This window comes from Numenius arquata, chromosome 10 (genome assembly GCF_964106895.1).
Source record: "Numenius arquata chromosome 10, bNumArq3.hap1.1, whole genome shotgun sequence".
Lineage (NCBI taxonomy): Eukaryota > Metazoa > Chordata > Aves > Charadriiformes > Scolopacidae > Numenius > Numenius arquata.
In genome coordinates, this window is record NC_133585.1 from 28,958,641 (window position 1) to 28,979,810 (window position 21,170).

The 21,170-nt window shown below is 38.8% G+C and overlaps 1 protein-coding gene across 2 annotated transcripts in view; it reads left to right on the plus strand.

Annotated features, from left to right (window-relative positions):
* The first annotated feature begins 13,787 nt into the window (after positions 1-13,787).
* Positions 13,788-21,170, plus strand: part of INPP4B (inositol polyphosphate-4-phosphatase type II B) — a 176,406-nt gene continuing 169,023 nt past the window's right edge. For both annotated transcript variants that reach the window (XM_074155061.1, XM_074155060.1), the window contains exons 1-2: positions 13,788-13,898; positions 15,781-15,897. The gene's annotated coding sequence lies outside the window, so the exon portion shown is untranslated. The remainder of the gene's footprint in view (positions 13,899-15,780; positions 15,898-21,170) is intronic.

Consider the following 21,170-nt stretch of genomic DNA (forward strand, 5'->3'; position numbering starts at 1 on the left):
CTGAGGCTTTGAGCTTGCTGTTAGTGATTGGTTTGCAATGGACTCTTGTCATGTTCTGTAGCGTATGCTGGTAGCATCTGTAGCCTCGATCTAGAAATTCTTCAGGATCTTTAAATAATCCCTCATAATTATATGTTGAAATTATACTGTTTAAAATTGTTGCCATCTATGTGGACTCAAGCAGCTTTAGGGAACTTGTACTTTTGCATTGTTATTAAGTCCTTTATGGTGTGTTTAGTGTGCCTCACATAAGCATAGAACAGCAGCCTGAAATGCCTTGCTTTTTGGACAAAGAATAAGTTAGGACTGGAAAGGGTTCAGCAAATGTGGAATTAAAGTTTTGTGAATGCTCTTGGCCTGGAATAGTATCTTATTAGTGCTTATTTTTATGGGGTTTTTTGTGTACATTTGCATGAAAATTTTTGTTTATTTTTTTCTGTATATTCTCACAGGGAAGACTTACTAGTGGGAATGCTTGGAAAATGCAAGCTTAAAGTAGTGTTTACTGAATATGTATTTGCATCGGTGATGTTGGCCAGGAATAAAATTGAAATGGACACTTTTACCCTGAGTTGAAACTTTTCCCTCTTTCTCCACAAACGAAAGAATTAGGGTCAAAGACAAAATAAGCTGAGAATGACTGTTTAGTGATTAGTGCCCTTGTTCCAGTGGGGTAGGCCTGAGTTCTGAAGTGACTGCGGGCAGTGACCTGAATTTAGTGACAATTGAATGTAAAATAACATATACAAAATACAGATATTACCTTTCAAATTACCTTTTGTCTCCTCTACGCTTGCTGCAGGTAAGCTTTTCTCGTGTTTTAAATCAAGATGGCACAATTTGACAACTGGGCATGTTTAGTTTGGAGAAGAGGAGGCTGAGGGGGGACCTCATTGTCCTCTACAACTACCTGAAAGGAGGTTGTAGAGAGGTGGGTGTTGGCCTCTTCTCCCAAGGGAATAATGACAGGAGCAGAGGAAATGGTCTAAAGTTGGGGCAGGGGAGGTTTAGATTAGATATTGGGAAGAATGCCTTTACTGAGAGGGTGGTCAGGCACTGGAACAGCCTGCCCAGGGAGGTGGTGGAGTCGCCATCCCTGGAGGTATTTAAGAAACGTGTAGACATGGCACTTCAGGGCATGCTCTAGTGCCCGAGACTGTTGGGTTGTGTCTGTCTGTTTGGTGTGTGTGGCTTTTTTTTTTTTTGGTGTGGGGTTTTTTTTTGGTTTTTTTTTTGGGGGGTTGTTTTTTTTGTGGTTGGACTCGATGATCTCAAAGGTCCCTTCCAACCATGAAGATTCTGTAATTCTGATTCTGTGATTCTGTAACTTCAAGAAGACGACTTGAGTGTCCGTTTGAACGTGCTCTCTTCTGTGATAATTGACAACTTTTTGTGGTTTGTAGCTGCTATGTTAGATGTGGGCAGAATGATGAACCTGTGGGTCTGCCCTGTGGCTGACCTCTTTCTGGTCCAGTGCTCTACTGAATTAAAAGGGGCACTGGCACCGTTTCTCCTTCAGCCTTCCCACTGGGTCTGTTGTGAAGGAAATCAGCAGTGATGTTTTTGCAGAGCGTGGACTAGCAGCTGTGCCCTGCCAGCCGGATACTGTCAAGATAGGTGTGCGGTTTGCACATCCTGACAGGGCCGGAGATAGGCCGGGAGCTGCTCAGCATTGTCAAGGCTGAGGCAGTTGGGACATGCCCAGAAGCCAACCTGCAGGCGTGTAGGGACCTCTTACAGTTGAAAGCTTAAATACCTGGAGACTTTAAATACCTCCAAAGCTAGGTAGCAGGTGTGTGGACTCTTAAAGTATTCTGTTTAAAACCCACTCATGGACGTCTCTGTCTTTTTGTGAGTTTACGCTCGACTTTTTACTGTCACTTTTTGCAGTTGGTCTTTTCTAACCTTTAGCCCATCTCTGAAACATTTCAGGAGGAATTGTCTGGAGAATTCCTCACATCTCTTTCCTTCTATGTCTTTCTCCTTGAAGATAAAGTCACCTTATAATTCCAGAAGAGTATAGATCATTTGGGAATCAAAAAGCAAGCCAATTATTTACAGATTGCAGTAGTCATGTAGTTCATGCTTTTTGTTGTGCAGAATGGTAATAGCTAAACAGACATGAAACAATTCTGTTTTGTTAGGCCAATAATATATTAACTGAAACGTTTTTAAGTAATTCAAAGCATGATAGCTCTTGACTTTTTTGACTCTAATGGTACTGCACTGCATTAACTGAACATTTGTCTTTCAAATGGCAGTTGTTAAATACATCTCTGAACATGCCTATAGAAATAATTGCATTAATACTTTCAAGTTATAAAACATTTCCCAATGGACTTTTTTTTTAATCCTCATGTGTGGAAACAGAAGTTCTATAAAAAGCAAAACATCTAATTAATAGAAGACTGAAGTCCTCATCCCCTTTTGAATACGTTAGTTATAGATGTACTTATTTTTGGAAGTTTTGAAATGCATGTCCTGCGATAAGGTTTGACTTGAAAATGAGGTTCCCGTGCAGGCCCTGAAAAAAATGGAATTATCCTAAATGCAGCACACCAAAATCCCACGTGACACTTGATGCAGCGTGACAAGCAGACTGACCTCAGGTGCTTGGAAGGGCTTTGATGTAAACAAACGATATGCCTAAGAATGCTTTTTTTCATTGTTTTATCCTTACCTCCTGTGGATAATAAAGTTTCTAGTACAGTTATGAGTACTTTGATTATTGTGATCAATCATATTTTTACTGGATTTTTTTCCTATTGTGGAATATTAAACTGAAATGAAAAAAATTGAACTAAATTTAAAAAATGCCTATCTTGTGAAATATAGTTCAAATGTTCAAAACAACTTAAAGTGGACATTTTAATCTGAAATTCTGTTGCAGTTCAGATTGATTTCTGAGGGGTTGGATGAGTACAGAATTTCATTATCATGAGTTAAGAAGAATTTGGTCTTCGCTTTCTTTGAAGACCAGAATTCTTCACTCCTTAGCAGATGAGGGCTGTTGGCTGTAGGATCTTAAATGAACTACCTTAAAAACTGAAATGGACTAGCAGTGTTCTCAACTTTGAGATCTAAATGTGCTCCCATCGAGATGAAGAGCAGCAATACCTAGGTCATTCTGGATTTAAATTTTATATCTTCCAGGGAATCTCTCTACAAAGACAAATGAAGGAATTGATTTTTCCTTTTAATCCTTAACTAATATCTCTTTGTACAAAGGAGTTGAAATAATTTAAAATTATTTCTCTGGGAAGAATTCAGCTATTGGGAAAAACTTCTTCACAGAAGGGGTTATCAAGCATTGGAACAGGCTGCCCAGGGAAGTGGCGGAATCGCCATCCCCGGAGGTATTTAAAAGATGGGTAGACGAGGTGCTGAGGCGGACATGGTTTATTGGTTTTTGTCAGTGTTAGGTTAATAGTTGGACTCGATGATCTTAAAGGTCCCTTCCAACCAATGGTTCTGTCTTTACATATGTCAACACATCAAAACCAAGGCAGTTTCAAACACAGTATTGTAAGGGGTAAACAGCAGTTTTTCACCTTTGAAGAAACTCCTGCTGGAAATGGCAGTCTCTTTATAGTACGTGGATCCATCTTTCTGGTTTAGCATGCAGTATGCTGGGCTCTACTGCTGTGTAGAAATCATTAATGTCTCCCATTTTTAGGTCTGTCATAAATACAAGCCGAAGACCTTTTTTTAATCTGTGAGTTAACAATTTAGAGTAATAATTACGGGCTGGCATCTTTGATGAGATGAGCTCAGTGTTGATTTTGAAGAAACTGGAAATGCAAATATATACGCTGCTTTAAAAATGTTGCTATAAAATGACATCTAAGTGTGTCACAACAGCTACAGTCAGTATAGTATTTGTTACCCTGTACTTTTTTTAAAGACTGTTTGTCTGTACAGAGTTCTCATGGTTGAGATGTCCTTTTTGGAGAAGTTTAGGAGTAAAGGTTATTTCCTCAGGATATGTGAGTAAACGAATCCAAAATGCTCATGGGAGATGGATTCCTTGAAACTTGTCCTCTGACACAACCCTTGATCTGTGAGCTTTTATTATTTCTGGACTCTGTTATTTATGTGAAAGAGACAAATATTCTTTTTTTAAATTCCTTATGAAGGGGCTATACTTTGCTATCTCATGCAGGTCTCATGCTATTAAAGTAATCTTGATTTATTTGTCAGAATGGCTGTTTTGAAATCCCTTGAGGAGTAAAGCACTGTGTCTTACTTGGATCTCTAATTTAGGTATTAATCCAGAATTGCCACCTTTTCAGACAAGTCTGTCTTTTATTAGAACATCTTTTCCTTCTAACTACAGCTTGCATGCAGATTACTGAGCATTTTTCATGCGTTTCCTGGCTAGGAAACTTAATCATTATGGGGCTAAAAGTGATTGTTCTGGATTGCAGAAATCTATTTCCTCTTTTGATTAAAATTGTGCCTTGCTCTTATTTGCCTTGACTTTGAAGTACATTTTAGTCTGGTTTCCTTTTAGACACGTCAAAGAGCATGTTTTTTTGTTTTGCTAAAAGATGGTCTCTGGCCTATTGGAGGGACTAGGGCTTTGCTTTCTATTTTTGTGGAGGGCTCTCTTTTTAGACATAGACTTGCCAGTCATTCTCAACGTTTGACAGGCACCTGTGCAAGGAGAACTGATTGTGAATCAGGGTAGCGTATAGCATCCCAACAGTGGAGGGGGAAATTTTTCTTAAATAAGTACAATCATACAGCTCAATAATACCCTGCCCGCTTTTCTTAAAGGCTGTGCTGTGCCTTGTTTGAGCGCTTACGCATGGAGAGTACTAGAGTTCTCAAACCTTTCTGCAGTGCTCCCTTGGGTGTTGTTTGTTTTGGTTTTTTTTTTTTTAATGGAATCTTTGTGAAATCAACACTACATTGCTTCCTTGTCCTTCACTGGAGGCTCCATCCTTGGCATATGTAAAGGGAGGAACACAAATCTTTTCAGACAAATGAATCTTAAAGGATGTTCAATTAGACAGTCGAGCAAGTCTAATGCTTTGCTCACAAGTCTAACTATTGTCAGTCTCTTCTTTGGTGAGTTACTATTGTTAGTATAGCTCCCTACTGCATTTTGTCCTGACACCTTCATCAGGATTGCCTTCACCATGTAACGTTTTCACTTAAAGAAGAAATGAATACTTTTATTCACTAGCAGTATCTCATGGGCAACAGGGCTACGGCCACATAGTCGATTCGCTTATAATTAATTAGAGAGCCGGCTCCAGAGAAGTTTATGTAAAAGGAACATCCTTATCGCAGCCTCTGAAACTGTGCTATTGTTCAGATGTACTTGGGCCAATGTTATCGTCAGCTGCCTTGGGTAGTAATAGCAACGTAGTTGTGGGACCCTGAAGTCTTGTCTAGGCTGCAGGACATGCTGAAGAAACAGGGTGGATCGCTCCTGACTGAGGTCTGGGCTCCTGTAGCTAGACTTCGACCAGTAGCCAGAGTAACTCACTCACAGCTGCCCAAAGCAGCTGTAGTGCAGTGAAGAAGCCCCCTAAAAGATTTCAGGTTGTTTAGAGCTCTTTCTGGAGTTTGTTGTCTGCTGTAGTTGCTGGACTCTGTGTTGTTGCTTGACTGCCTTCCGTTATTTCGCAAGGGAAGCTTCTTTCTTCACCACGCCTGAGAGTATGTTGCAAAGATGGATATGATTACATGGATTTGGAGTAAGGCTAAGACAACAGAAAAATTTTCTTTACATATTAGAGAAAAAGGCTGTCTCTACAGTGTTGTAAAGTAATACTGCACACTGAGGATCAAACCCACATAATGCTTCACTTGACAACTGGTATAGCGGTGTATAAATGCTTGTGTCGAAGGAAGCAATGTATGCTGTTATAATAAAAACAGATGTGGCAGACTGAAAACTTTGATAGATACTTGGCACTTTTGGGTTTTTTCATCTTCTTGTGGTACTGCTGGTATAGTTTTGTACATTTATTTTATTTTTGAAGAGATGGATGAAGTTAGGAACCAGCAAAACATGTTTTATTTATAAATTCTGAAAGAAATTATTGGTTCTAGATGTTTGCTATGAGCTTATAGTGTAAATAAACTCATAGTTCAAAGAAAAAGGGAAGTCTGTATACCATTTGCTGTTCTTCTAATTCTTCAGCTTAAACTTGTAACCACTCTATTTTGGGGATAGTAAGAAATCTCTGAAAGAAATTACAGCAAGTTTACTTCTTTATTAAATACTTGATATGAGAATATTGGGAAAAGGTGAAGGGGGAATGGTATTTAGCTCTGTTTCCAGAAGATTTAAATGCTTTTGTTGTATTCTAAAATACCAACAATATGAAAATAAATTACAGCCTTGGAATAGCAGTATCAAAATCCATTTTGATATGAATATATTTTGGAGTGTAGTATTATATAGCAAGTTTTTTCAAGGCTTCAGGCATTTTTTTTTCTTCTTTCCTTATTTCTCTCACCAGAGAACTGAAGTCACCTTCAGATCAGAGCAAAAATACCATTAAGGGGCGGTGCCAGGGATAGAATAGTTTTGGACAGAAGGTAAAGAGAATAATTGAGAATCTAAAGCAACAGCAAGAGTTCTGCTTTGCTGTCACTAGACTACGGCAGCGTCTCAGGAAAGCAGAGTTCTCAGTGCTGTTGGAGGCACAGTGTACTCAGTAAGGAAATGCAGTCTTTTGGGGAAGAATTAAATTTTTATAACTTGATATAGCACTACATGAAAAAGATACCCAGGAACACATTCTCAGATATAGTTTCAAAAATGAAAGGAGTTTAAAAATGTTGATCAAGAGCAGTTTGTTTCATAAATTAAGGAGCCAGCTGTTCTGAGCAAAGCTAGAAATTCAATTCCGTGACCTCGTTGCCTTTGTGTAGTTTAAGTCTACAGCACAGAGGTGGCAGAAGTCGGTTACACACCGTTGTAAATAAAGGTGGAGGACCACAATCGTTAGCAGTGAATATGCCGGAACAAAACATTAGCAATGGATTAATGCACTACCAAAATGTAAACTGCACTGAATGGATGGTTAACACATGTAAGCATGCATTCACTGCTGCAGCAGAAATATGTTGCCTGTGAGCTGTATGTTGATCCAGTCGGCCATTTTCCTGAGTCTCTGGCATCTATCATAGTTAAACTCTATAAATAACTGGGGTTGTCCAGGCTGAATAGCAAAGCTGCAATATGAAATACGCCCGCTCTAACACGTCAGAAGAATTGAAACCCACACTCAGGAAATGGCTATTACTGCTGCTGGTAATGGCAATGCAAAGTTACGGTCTAAGCCTTTGCATTTATTTTACCTTCTTGGGGAAAGCAAAAGGATGCAGTTTGAAAGTGCCCTGCTTAAAGCCTCATGCTGGACTGGAGCATTCAGTAAAACGCAAAAGACACAAAACCTAAAATTTCTTTAGCACTGCAAAACCCAAGGTGGGCAGAACTTAGTCTGAAATAGATCACTTCTGATTTTCACAGTGGTAATTCTAACCAGATTTATCACTTCATATGCAAATAGGATGATGAGTGTATCTGGCACCTCAACTCCTGGGCATGATCACTTGTTCCTACCTTCTATCAGCATACAGCATTTTCCCCCAGCAGCACTCGTGTATCTTGTTTCAATGACTCCTAAATAATTGTTGGGTAATGACTGATGTTTTTCTGGACAGCATGTTGATATATCACTTACAGTGAGTACTGCTAATATTGGTGGTGTTTGTGTTTTGTTTTGTTTTTTTCCCCAAACCTGTATTTGCAAAGATGTCATAGAGATATCTTTATATTTCATCTTACAAGACTTCCCTGTCATCCCTTTCTCTTTGGACTGTTGGTAGAAATTTTCTTCCCGTTGTTAATTACAGGCATCCCCCAAAGGATATGAATTGTGGTATGTATGTGTATTTCCTTGAGATGTAACTGGGTTACTTTAGCAACCTGCTGTACATTCCAGAGAACAGACATGTATTTTATTTTTATACAAGCCTCTCATCCCCAGAGACTGGAACAGTGAACTTGGACCTTTTCTTAGGTAAAAATCAATGGATCTTTATTTATTTGTATACATGGTCCAGATGTAGTCTTCTATTCCGTAGAGGTTCTTTTCATTGCAGAGTTTCCCAGAGTCTGAGCGCCTGTTTTAGTCACTACTGTTAAAGAACATCCCTCCCAGTGCATACCTGTTTCAAGACTATGTAACTATGTCCTCATTTTGCAATGATGTGGATATTATCATTTCTGTGGCTGCATCCTTTGGTAGTGTTGTACAGGGAATTTTACTAGGAGTCCACATTGCAAATTGTTGTGGGAGTAACTTCTCTGTTCTTTTGGTCCCTAGGTAGAGGTGTTCTTTACACACCAACAAATTGAAGCGTTCCTGCTGACACATGAATGGGACAACTAATTAGTAGGATTTTTGATAAACCAATTAATAATTGTTATGGAGCAGTAGCTGGAGGGGTGCTCATTAACACTATTCTGTGTTAATACCAGTCCTCAAACATTTGTCTTGTTTGCTTTCGGGCATGTTTTTCCACACAGAGAACGTATCGCTGTCCTGTTTTCATCTCGCTCTTTCATTTACGCTCCTAATTCAAAAGTGCGGCCAAAGCTTTCCTGTATGTTCTGAAGTTGGATTATTCCCAAGCCTTTATGTGTCCCTGGCTGAAGGTATTCTTTTCAGCAAGCTCGGTTAGTGCTGCGTGTTCAGCAGAGGCAGAAACAGCAGTGATGTGCACTTTCTTCTCATACGCCTCCCTACCCTCCTCAACACTCCCTCAGGGTGGAGGAAAGAAAACTGTGTACTGTTTAGTGTTCTGCATGTAGCACGGGTCTGAATGTAGTGTTCTCTTATTTAATGTGTCCTTTTGCCCACTAAGGAATAGCTGCACCTCAGTTAATTAGTCTATCAAGACAGACTGTGCATTATTATTTATAAACTAAGTTCCTTTGGAATAATAATGGTGCTGCAATGCCAGCGAAATGAAAAAAAAAAATTTTGAACATTATGTTCACATATACATGTGTGTGAGAAACACAGTCTTCTCCCATGTCCCTTGTCTTCAGATACTACTTATTTTCTGTTCTGTTTGAAGAACATACAAAGTAGTGTTCCCTGGAGACAACAGGGCTAGGGTGGTTAATTCCTGTCCCTTGCTAGCCCCTTGGAATCTGTTTGGTTTGGAAAATGAGAAGGAATGAAGCTGTGGGAAATGGTAGTTTCTGTCACTGGTTAGAGAAAAAGCTACCTCACAAATTGCCTTGTAGGCTGATGCACGCATTTGTGTGAATCCATAGTCAGGGAGGACATTCACCAATGTGCTATCATTTCTTCCACTATAACAAAAGTAAACATTGCAAATTCAATGCCATTTCCCAGTTTTTGGGCTAGACCTTGGCTTCCTTCCCAAACAACTCGCTGAACTCTGAGCTCAGGATGTCTTTCAGTCCCTCTGCCCATGTAGCCTGTTCCAGCTACTGGATCTCTTTCAGTTCTGGGAGATGCTGCATCTCCCCGTTTTTCTGCCAGATTAGTTTATTTTGGCCCTAGTGAGCTTGGTGCTCCAAGCAGTGATGAACGCCTGGTCGGAATTGTTATAGTTTCAGGGAAGGTAGATAACTTCTAGGCTATTTCTGTTTTGGTTTTTTGGTGGGTTTTTTTTTGTTTGTTTTTTTCCCCCTTTTAATTGTTATATAGTCATTGAGATTTTTTTGGGGGGGGCTTTCTCCCCATGCTCGGTTCTTCCATATAGGTAACATTTTCAGAAAATTCTCCCTGGTCCCATGAGTCAGCCAGTGAAACGGCGAAGCAAGATTCCACTGTGTCTACAGCATAGTGGGGTTTTGGGGAAGCAGTAACCAGTCTTTCTCTTCTGTTGCCTTTACGTGTGCACGCATGCACGCAGAAGGATGAAGAGCGTGCCCAGCGTGTTAGTGCAGCACAGAGAACCGGTGAACTATTGAACGTGGCAGGACTCGAGAATCAAGCATCTACTTGCGCAGTTCGCATTTCTAGCACATGTGGTTTGTGTGCGTCGTAGTGGTACTGGAACATACAGGACAATGTATAGGCATGACTGATCGAGAAGGAGCATTTGTTTACTGTGGCTGATGTAGGAATAATATTACAGTTTTAGTAGCAGAACAACAATAGCAATGGAAAAATAACAATGAATACTCTCTTTGCTTTTATTCTTCAGAAAATAAGTGTTGAAGAAAAACATTGATTAAATGTTATCTGTTTTAGCGCATTTAAATGGTAAGACACTTTTATATGTAGACCACAGAACTTTGCAGAATACATAAGTATTTGTAAATATATTCTAGAGCCATTCTTTTTCCTTGCAAACTTTCATCTTGCTCTACACGTATAATTACTTTGCTGTCTTTCCTTCTTTTTCTTAGCTTAATATGCAGGAGTTGCTTCTTCCTGCCATCTTAACTTCTTTCTTTGTTGATACACAAGCATAAATTATTCCTAATGCAGTTCCTTCTTAAACATTCACTGTACGCTGATAGGCTTAGCAGAGATGGGATCACCGGGGGAATGGATGACTCAGGCTTTTACACCCTGAGTCAACAGTCACAATGAGTAGATTCATATACTTTTGGCAAGTAAGTACAAACTGTCACTTCAGTTCACTATGTTGTGTTGATGAGTTTTTCCAGAATTCATTCAAGCATAGTGAAGTACTGAGAAGAAATGTGAGCCGTGTGTACGGTCTGCTTGGGTGGAGGTTATGATGGAAAGTGTATTGATGTCATTACCTGCTTTCGCTGTGTTACATTTGCAGTTAAGAAAACAGCCTTAGTATGCCTTTCATCTTTGTATTTTCATCGGTTTCTTTTTGAGTAGTGTGTCAATAATACCCAACAGGTGTATTTCAATATATAAGACATAGCTGGTATTTCACTTTTACAGGCACGTAATGTTTCACTTGGTCCAAAGAGCGCTGACTGTTTCTTTGAGAAGACCTAAGGTTTTCAGAGATACTGCTAGTAAAATGGTTCAAAGGGCAATAATGCAGTGTGGGGCTGTGGCACTTGCCAGGCTGTGAACAGGATGTAACAAACTTGTCCTCTTCTTTGGCATCAGCTTAAAAGTAGTCCTTATGTTATGTTAAACATTTCAGTTGGGCTGTTTTTTAGGGAAGTGATGCACTGTGTCTCAAGCTGACAAATTCTGTGTCACACCGAATCTTCAGTTTTCTGCCAGCGACAACCTTATTGAATGTCCTCTCTGACTTAAAGGGTAGTTGTGAATGAAGTAGCCCAATGTCACAATAGAGGCTCTGTCATTAAAGTAGATGCAGGTTTCATTTTATTTCACTTATCCTTCTGCACTGGTATCTCCCCAAAAGTTCTGATATTTTGTGCTGATCCACTGGAGATATGCAGATGGATTTTCTTCATGTCAACTCTACAATTCAAGATCATGTTGCTAAGCTGCCTTTTTACAGGAAAATGATCTAATGACTCCTATCACAGAAATTGTCTCTTGTGCTCAGGTATCACCAAGGTGGTGACCACTCCGTGCAAATCTTCCTATTCTTAAAGGTCTATCAGTAGGATAAAAGCCTGCGCTATTGGCTGCTAAAAGAATTAGTCACATCTAGTTAATGTATTTGAGACATCCCGCAAGCAAATCAAACCGTTATTTATGGGGGATTTACCTCCATTTACCATGCACTAATACTTTTTACAAGAGTTCAGCTGTAGGATTCCTGCCAGAGTCACTGGTAGGCTTTTGGGGGGATTTATTTTTGTTTTTCCTAAGTTTATGTCTCTTTCTATTTTTCCCTTCTGATGTAGTCTTATCTTTGGTTGTCCATTGAGCTGGCTAGCCTTCCTTTGTGGTGGGTGTGAAAAATTTGACTTTCTGTCAGTGTTCCAGCTTCTGGTAGTGAACATGAGCTCTCTCACCATTCCCCTGAAACTGTACTTTACTGTGCTATATTCTAAAAATATGGTTGTAGAGTGGAACATTTAAGGATTGGGGGGTGGTGTAAGATCGGGTTTGTGGGGCGAAATGGCTGTACCTGGAAATTTCAATGGTTTGATACCGCGTCTGTGGTCAGTTTCAGAGAAGATCTAGTTCAAATAGGTGTCTGCCCAACCTACTTTGTGCTTTGATAACTGCCTTTCAGTAAATCTACTCATATGATTCTTCAGATCATATCGAGTAGTGCTAATATTTAGAGTCATTTCAATAATATAGTGAGCCTTAGTAGCAAGGAATTGTTGGCAACTTGCTATTTGAGTCTGATGCAGTTATATCAGCTGATTCATGAAGACTTCATCATGCACAAACTTTTATTCTGATCCCACTTGTACCGCCAAATTATGAAAGGGTCAGTTTGAGACTTTCTACCAAGATATTTCATTGGCAATTTGGGATAAACCAAAAACTTCAAAATATGCTGAGAAGGTTAGGTTTAATTGTTTCCTTGTTCTCTTTTAACTGTTATGGAAGAGTGTTAAAAAAGCTTCAGCCAGTTTTCCTTTTATTTTGTGAAGCAGCAGGTCCAAGCTCAAAGGCAAAAAAAAAAAAAAGTATAAACCAAGCTGAGTTGGCCTTTTGTTATGTATTGGAGCTTTCCTTGCCTTGGCTTCTTACCCGACCAGGTTTGCTTGCTGTGAGGATAATCTGACTCACCTTTTAAAATGTTAAAGGTCAGCTGCACTTGAGGAAGCCCCTGGTTGGCAGTGACTCCTCAAAAATGTCCTCGGTGCTTTCTTGACAATTAGCCTCTCTGAAACCGTAGGCTTTTCTTTTCTTCCCTCAGGCTTCTGAGATTCCAGTGTAGTTTGATGCACCGCAGGAAGCACTGGGTAGATCCTGTCACAGTATTCACCTTTGCATATTCCTTATTGAAGAATGTGAGGTGGATGGGTTTTGCTTTTGAGCAGATGCATGCCCCGTGAGTCCACGTCCCTTCTGCAGAGCGGCTAATGGTGCATTTGTTTCTTTCCTCCTCCTTTTCTTTTTCTCTTTGGTGCTTTCATCCCTTTATTAGAAGGCATGAGGTGTGCCAGTGCAGAGTGAACTCGGTCAACTGCAGGACTGTGAGCCCAGGATAAAAATGAATTCTTAAATAAGAACTGTATTTCTCTATATTTATTAGGTGGAATGAGTTTTATTAATGATGTCATATAGCCGGAATACAATACAATTATTATTCTCATTTATATGCCAGTCACTGGCAAAAGAAGTGGTTATTTTGCTGTCTGCTTTTAGGTATGTAAATTTTTACTCAATGAATAATTCTACTAAAAAGTTCATAATTTAGTATCAGACTATATAAACTAACCTAATCACTGATAGCATTTAACTGGTTTACAATGTGTTTAAAATGGTCATGGACTGAGAAAATTGTCAGACAAGACATGAGCACATTTGTCTGCTAAGAGATTTTGTGGCAAATTAAATGAGTGCTTATGTAAAATTACCTACTCTTGCAGTGTTTGTAAGTGTGTTGCGTATGCGCACGCACGTTCATATACTGGAGCTGATGAGCCTCTGGCAGGGAGCTTTGCAGAAGCTGCAAGTATTTTTAGTGGAAACGAAATCTCAGTTCGAGTTCTGTAGCATGTGACTTCCTATTTCTGTAAGTTACTTCCAAGGGACTTCCTCTGTAAAATCGGCTTGTCTCTAGAGATTTAATCTGAAGCTGGAGCGTAGTCTGCTTTGTCCTGTGCCTGTAACAGCCTTTTTCCCGGAGTTTTCTTTTGAGTATTTTATTTTTATTTTGTACTGTCTCCAGCATGCAAGGATCTAGTGGCTGCTACCCGTGATCGGAAGCTGAATACGTTTATACAAGTCTCAGTGGTACATCCAGCAGAGCACATTTTGACGAGGTATTCAAGCACTGAAATCGTGGAGGTGAGAGTCTTTCTTATTCAATTAACGTCTTGATTAATGAATTGCTCATTTCTTCTATAGAAGGCGAATGAGAAATAAAACAAGTTAGTGCATAGTCTTGGGTAAGACAAGCACACTCTGGCAGTTAGTAAAGCATACCTAAGACTGTTCTGTAGTTCTTGGCATTTAACCAGGGTAAACAGTGAAAAATGAACTTGGCTTTTCATGAAAGCTCCGTTGTTCCAAGTAGAGGCATAGAGAATACTCCAGTTCTCCAGACATGGGTCTAGAATGAAACAGGGAATAGTTGCTCTCATGAAAGGACTAGGCAATGCAAAGTAAAATTAAATTAAGAGTACAGTGAGTTTTGAAAAGTGTTTTTAAATTACAGAAGACCATAGGTGTATTATGTGATCTGTTATCCTTGTTATCCTGTCTGTTTCTTGTTCTGGTTTTTTTTGTGTGTGGGTTTTTTTTTTTTCCGTTGGAAAGCTGATGCTTTTGCAATTTGTAAAATATTAACCTACTTCTATAATTAGGGGAAAGAGTATGTGTATGTAATGTCTGTGACTTTGTATAAAATAATTAGTAACTTGCATCACATATTACAGCAAAAGTTGTCTGAGGCTGCTTTGCTAGTTTTCGCTTTGCCCTGTAAGCATCGGTGTCAGAAACAGAGAAAATAAGGTATGAGCGGGCAATGTAGGTGTAACTTGCTTAAATTGCTGGAGATACTCATTAAGAACAGGGAAGTTTTATTATAGACACACACACAATTTTGTCAAAGGCTTGTTTTAACTGTTAAATGCAAGGAGAATATTTCATGAGCTCTTTGTGTGATCAGTTTCAACCAACTACTAATTATTATAGTTTCAGCCATCAACCATCCTGAAACTGCTTAATTCAAATATCTTGTATCTGATCAGGATGTTTCATTGCAGACTGTCTGGAATGATGGAATAGATTTTTTTTTTTTTTAATAGATGTTGCATTTCCTAACACAATGTCCTAGATCTGAATAAATCACTGAATTTGTTGTGTCAAGGCTCTCAGCCTCATAGTTAAGCTTTGGGGGAGGGGAAGGCAGGGACACAGAAAACTTATTTTCTTTAAGAAAAATTATATTTATCATGCAAAATCCTCATTTTTCTTAATAGAAAATTTAAGGATACTAGCCTGTAATCTTTGGAAATTAAGTATAATTAAACATTAAGAAATTATAAACAACATTTTATATGATTCATTTAATTGTTTGCATATCTGAAGCTATGATATAGTTACTTATGTGTACAGCTTATAGATATAATCATAATGTTCCAAAGCACAGGGAAATTGTCTTACTGTGCTACTGCCTAAAAAGAAGTACTGCAATTCTTCCCTTCTCTACCCCCCGCCACCCCCCCACCCCAAGTCAGTATCCTTAGTGTAATACAGGGAGTTTCTATGCGTTTCTGTAGACATTTTATTGTGATTTAAGATATTTTTGTATGTGTGTGTGTAAGTTATATCTTTGGTTCATTTAAATGAATACAAAATTGTGGTACTGCCAGAAAGCATCGTGGGAGAAAGAAAGGGATTGTTAATTACAGGTTGTATTGCAGTTTTCCAGATACTGATACCTGCTGGCAGAGGTGTTTAAAGGCATGTTGCTAGGCTCTGCTTCAGAAGCACTTAATATCTTTTCCAGCTAAAAAAAAAAATCCATAACGTTTTTCGAAACTTTCCCGGAAAAGTTTTAAAGTTGTCCGGTTTTCTTATTGATTGGATAACACTTAGCTGTTCACATCTCTCTGCTGTAGAAAGCCAACTCCTTTTAAAGAGCCCACAGTTTCTGTACATCCATAATGGCACACTAGACATTGCACAGCTGTTACCTTACTGAATGTTTACTCACGTTACACAGGGTACAAGAGATCCACTGTTTTTAACTGGTGTGACATTCCCACCGGAATACCCCATCTATGAGGAGACTAAAATAAAACTGACGGTCTATGATGTCAAAGATAAATCTCAAGACACGGTAAGTGCTTGGCTTCGTTTCTTGCCTAAATCTTACTGAAGGTTAAGTTTCTCGCTGTGTTGTTCTTTGGCTCTCATTAGCAAGTTTGAAATTGGGGAAATAGGTTTATGTAGAACTGGTTTTGCTCTTATACCTAAAATGTAATTTATTTTTTGTTGTTATATTAGAGAATAATGCAATAGAATGATGCATTTAAGATGGACCCTTTCCTATTGTTTAATTGGTTACATGAATCAGTGCAGGTATTCCTGGCAAATAAAAGATTACTCTTGTGTGCTTTTTTTCATGGCAGAGAACATATGGAATAGACTGAGATAACACCGCTGTGAATAATTTTTCAGAAATATGTTTCTGATAATATTTTTCTTATATGCCCAAACCGGAATAATAATAGAGCCTCTAACCTGACGTTTGAGAGAGATAATCATATTTTATTTTAATCTCTTGCATGGTGATACCCACAGCTCTCCTGTGGCTGCTGCTGTTATTGATTTGTAAAGGCCTAAGATCTTCTGTGTCATTGCTAATGGTGAATCATTTTGGGTTCCAGTGTTGTACATTTTTGGTTACACTGCCAGCTTTTTACGCTGAGAAGCAGTTACTCGCTTGAAGATGATATATGGAGGTCAGTGGGACTATTTGAGTGATTTAACTGACAAATATAGGCCTTGAGTGCCATTTCATGTGCCCCAGGTGATCTAAGACAGCCTTACAGAGCTAGAAGTTATCATAGGACCGGTGGCAGATCTGTGTTCTTCTGTGGCAGCTGGAGTCCAGCTGATAGTTTTTTTTTTTTTTTTCTTGGGCGTCAAAAATGGTCCTTGACACCTGTATTTAATCAGCTGAATTGCACTTTACATACCTGTAACTGGCACTCAGTGTGATTACAGACCATGCAAGCTCATGTCATGACTGTATGTGTTCATAGGAAATTAAAGGCATAACTTACAACTTGGGACTGTCTTTGAGCTGCTTACATAAGTAAGCACAGTTATGTTTAGAGGACTTCTAATTTCTTTTTTTCAGGTAGAAAATGGTCATTATGTTTGTTTAAATATTGGTCCATTGTGAGCAAACAGGTTGGATCTGTCCCCTCACTGTGCTCTTTAATGGAAATGGATGGGATATTTTAGATGTAGAATCTGGATTTCTTTCAGTTTATAGACTAAGGTATTTTTTTTTCTCTTTAAAAATAATCGTTAAGGTGTGTGTATGTGTATTTTCACAAGGTGTATGTTTTAATTTCTGGTTATGGTTTAGACTACAGGGGCTTAACATGTGATCTGCTGTTTATTCAATAGAGTTGTCACCTGTGGACAGACACAGGAATTGAGTGAAAGGAGTTTGACTTTTTCCCTTCCCTTCCAGTTTTTATTGTGACTGACGATGATGGAAAATAATATCCTATCTGTAAGAGAAAAAAATGGAATTGATTCATAGAGCTATCCCTGTACTACTCCTCTTCTCGTTGCAGGCCTCTATACTGCCTCTTATACAGGACAAGATCTATTCTAGAGAATGAATATAATTTGATAAGTTTTTGCAAACTTTTAAGAGCTTTTTATAACTGTTCCTGCAAAATGTTAATCCCATCTCTGGTTTACATATACTTAGCCTTTTATAATATTCAGCCGTTTTAAAACTGGTGTGTAGGTAAGGAAAAATGCAATAAGCTGTAAGATTTAAATCAAGGTAGACTGCAGCATATGTGAATGACCCTGGGCCACCCACTTTGCGACTTCATTTGTGGCAATATTTGGACTTCTGTTTACATCCTAGAATATCAGCGACGATAAAACTAATGGCTTGACATTCCTATAATTGGGAGCCTTTGCACTCTTCTATTAATTCACGTGACTTTTTTGAGTCTGAGGGTATATATGATACATAAAAGTCAGGTTTAAATGAGCTGTAGCTTTGATACCGTTACCAACATAGCTGTAGCTGCACAGACCTCAGTGCTTGCTTCATGACCGAAAAAGTGGGATGTGTCGCTTCAGCAGTAAACCTCCTCCAAGTGCTATGGCTTCACAGCTCTGATTATCCAAGCTACAATAAAGCTGGCTTTCTTGTTCCTCAAAGACTGCTGCCGCAGCTTATGGCCGCAACACGTCGCCCCACCATTCCTCCAAACAGACAGGTAATCCACTTGGGAGCAGAGGGGAATCCAAGGCTGTTAGGTATGCTCTGCTCTTCTAGGCCGTGCTTCCAGACCAGTCACCAGCTCATACAAGTGAGAATTTATGGCAGAATAAACCTTGGACTTGACTGCAAAATATTTTTGCAGAAATAGGGCAAAAAGGTACAGTAATAAGAATTCCCACAACATCAGGGCTATGCTACTCCTGGTTACTAAAGTTAACCACTTCCAAGTAACTAGTATCCCTCATCACAAATATGTATTTATTCTTTTCTTATTTCTCTTGTAATTAAAATGAAAATTAAAGAAGTGAATTCTGTGCATTAATTAAACTCGGCAGGATTTTACTGCCACAAATAGAAGACTGTAGAGAAGACAAGGAAAGGGCAGTGGGCACATCACAGGGTAAAGCATTTTCTTGTTTTGCCTAAATTTGCCTCTGTCTATACAAGAGAATTAGGTCTCATTTTCAAACCCACTGGATTTTTGCTATAAAACAAAAATGATATATATAATACATGATAGTGCTCAGTTTGTGCTGAAGTGAAAGGGGATGCTCCCCCGTGAAAGACAACTAGAATTTTTTTTGGCACTGCTGACATGCGACTTGTGCTGCCCTTTTTAAAAAAGCTTTTAAAATAACCTTTTGATGCTTGAATTCCTGCACCAGAAAGCAGATAGTTAACTTCACTCTTGCCCGTCATTTAACTTACATTATATAAGAAGTGCGGTTTAATTATATTAAAGTACTGTGCAGCTGGTATCACATTCACTGTGCTTGACACATTGAATGCTCTAACTGCACTTTTCACTTTTTATGCATATCTGTCTGCTCTTGACCATAATTATATCTTGGCTGTGTCAGGCTTTCTGTAATTGAGGCTTTTTAATATAATGAAACACGTTTTTTTTTGTTTTGGCTAGTCTTTCTAAGTTAGGGTGATTGGTTACAGTAAGTGTTCATGTAAATAGAAACTTTAAATAAAAGACTATGCTATTCCTACTTTACTTTGATATAGTTGGAATAAAGAAGTTAATAGAGTGTGTTTATGAAATAAAATTTAAATATATCCAATGAAGCCATGCATACAAAGCAGTGCATAATGCCGTATTCTGAAAAATGTACAGTGATATCTGTTACTACATCACAAAGATCTTCCCATACTGCCATAAGCAAATTTATGTTTCACTGGCTCGAGCTGCGCTGTCTTTAGGATTTTTAGATAGTTGGGTTTTGTACTAATGCTGGGGCTGCACCTGTTCTTTAAGTCATTGTCCAAGAAAATTAGAGGCTCATATGCGGTTAAAATATTAGTTCTGTACCACTTTTGCACAGACATGCTATTCTCATCTTTCCTATAAGCATGCCCAGTTTGGTCTAGCAAGTTCGATCTCTTTGAAAATACTGCTTGGTACAAGTCAGGTACCACTGCTACGTGACAGACCCACAGAAAACACAAAATAGATGAATTTGTGTTACATTAAGGGGAGGGAAAGCCTAGTGACTAATTTTGACATCAGCTGTCTTTCTGTTCTGTGTTTAAAATATATGTACTGGTGTCCTGGACTTCATTGTGTAGAGCAGTGTGGCTATATTTATAGGCAAGTAACGTTTAGCTATGGTGTGGCTTTGGTTTGCATGTTTTCTGAGATTCCGATTTCTGTTGCCGCATATACATCAAATTTGTGTTGATTTAATGCAGTTACACCTACAGCTTAAATTCTTACTAAAGCGACTTTTCTATCTTTTTTCTATCTATTTGAAAATGTTTGCACCTTGTATGATGGGATTTTGATGTGTTTGTTTTAATGCAACAAGATCTTGAGGTAAACACTGTTGTGGTGTTCTGGTAGGACATGTTGTGAATTGGGCCACCTCCTTTTCATCCACACGTGGAGAAGTCCTGGACACTTGTGGGGACAGGAGCAACTTTGTGTAGCTGGTGACAACTTTGTGTATCTGATCTCTCCATCACCCCATCACAAATCCTCCTTACCTTTAGGAGGAGATGGAAACCAGGAAGCTTGAGAAGAAGCTTCAGCAGCAGAGACTTCATATGCCAACTAGGCTTAGAGACCTAAAGGATGCTTTTGCTGTTTAGCATAAAGACCAGATAGTAGATATAATGTCCTTTGGATGGTTATAACTGCTGGGAATTCACATGTGATATTGAAGATATAAACAACCACTCTAATGCTGTCTCCTGAGAGCAAGGAGAGACTGGACGTATATGAGGCTGTTGAAATAGTATGCGTTCTATAGTCTGGTCTTGCGTTTGTTACTTCCCGAATTTTCTCTTAAACACTGAGAATAAAATTAGTTTAATTTGATAATTTTAAGAGTAGTAAGGATAGAAGTGTGGTTTTGGATATGGGAACATACGTTACAAAGTGACAATTTTAGATTATTTAGGCTTCAAATTGCAGGTCTTTTAAGTGTTGAGATTTGAATCTTCTATTAAATTTGCACACTACGAATGAAAATTTGCAAAAGTTTTTTTTGCTTTGTGTGTTTCTTGATATTACAAGTATCCCTGTTAACGCTGAATCACGCTAGGGTGAGTGGGAAATGAAGACAGTCTGTCACGGAAGAGGCCTTTTGAGTTCGGTTGTGAAGCCAAATCTGAAGTGACAGCGTTCTGTCTTCCCTTGTGGGCATCGATCCGTATCACAGAACCACCACGCAGTTTAGTGCGGTTTGCCGTCTCTGCTGAAGAGGCCCACGGCTTGAATATTAGGAAAGAGAAATGTGGAAGCTTGCACATCACCTACCTGTACTCTGCCCGTATCGGAGTGCTCTTAGTCCCTCACTCTTGTGAGGAACATTAAAACTACTGAAGCTGGGGTCTGTGGTTGGTTTTTTTTTTTTTTTTGTTCCTTCAAACTTGAAGTGGTGTTGAAATTGCTCTACTCCGCTTAAAGAAAAAGCACTTCAATTCTTCCTTTTCTCAGTTTTGTTCACTGTCATCTCTGCAGGATTTGTAGAGAAATACTGCCCTCAGTTAGAAACTCTTATTATCTCATTCTAAATCGAGCAGTAGTGTACAGTACCGTGGTCCTACCCACAGAAATACTTGCAATAAATCTTTAGATATTCATGTTTCTTTTCAAAATAATGTGGGTTTTTTCACAA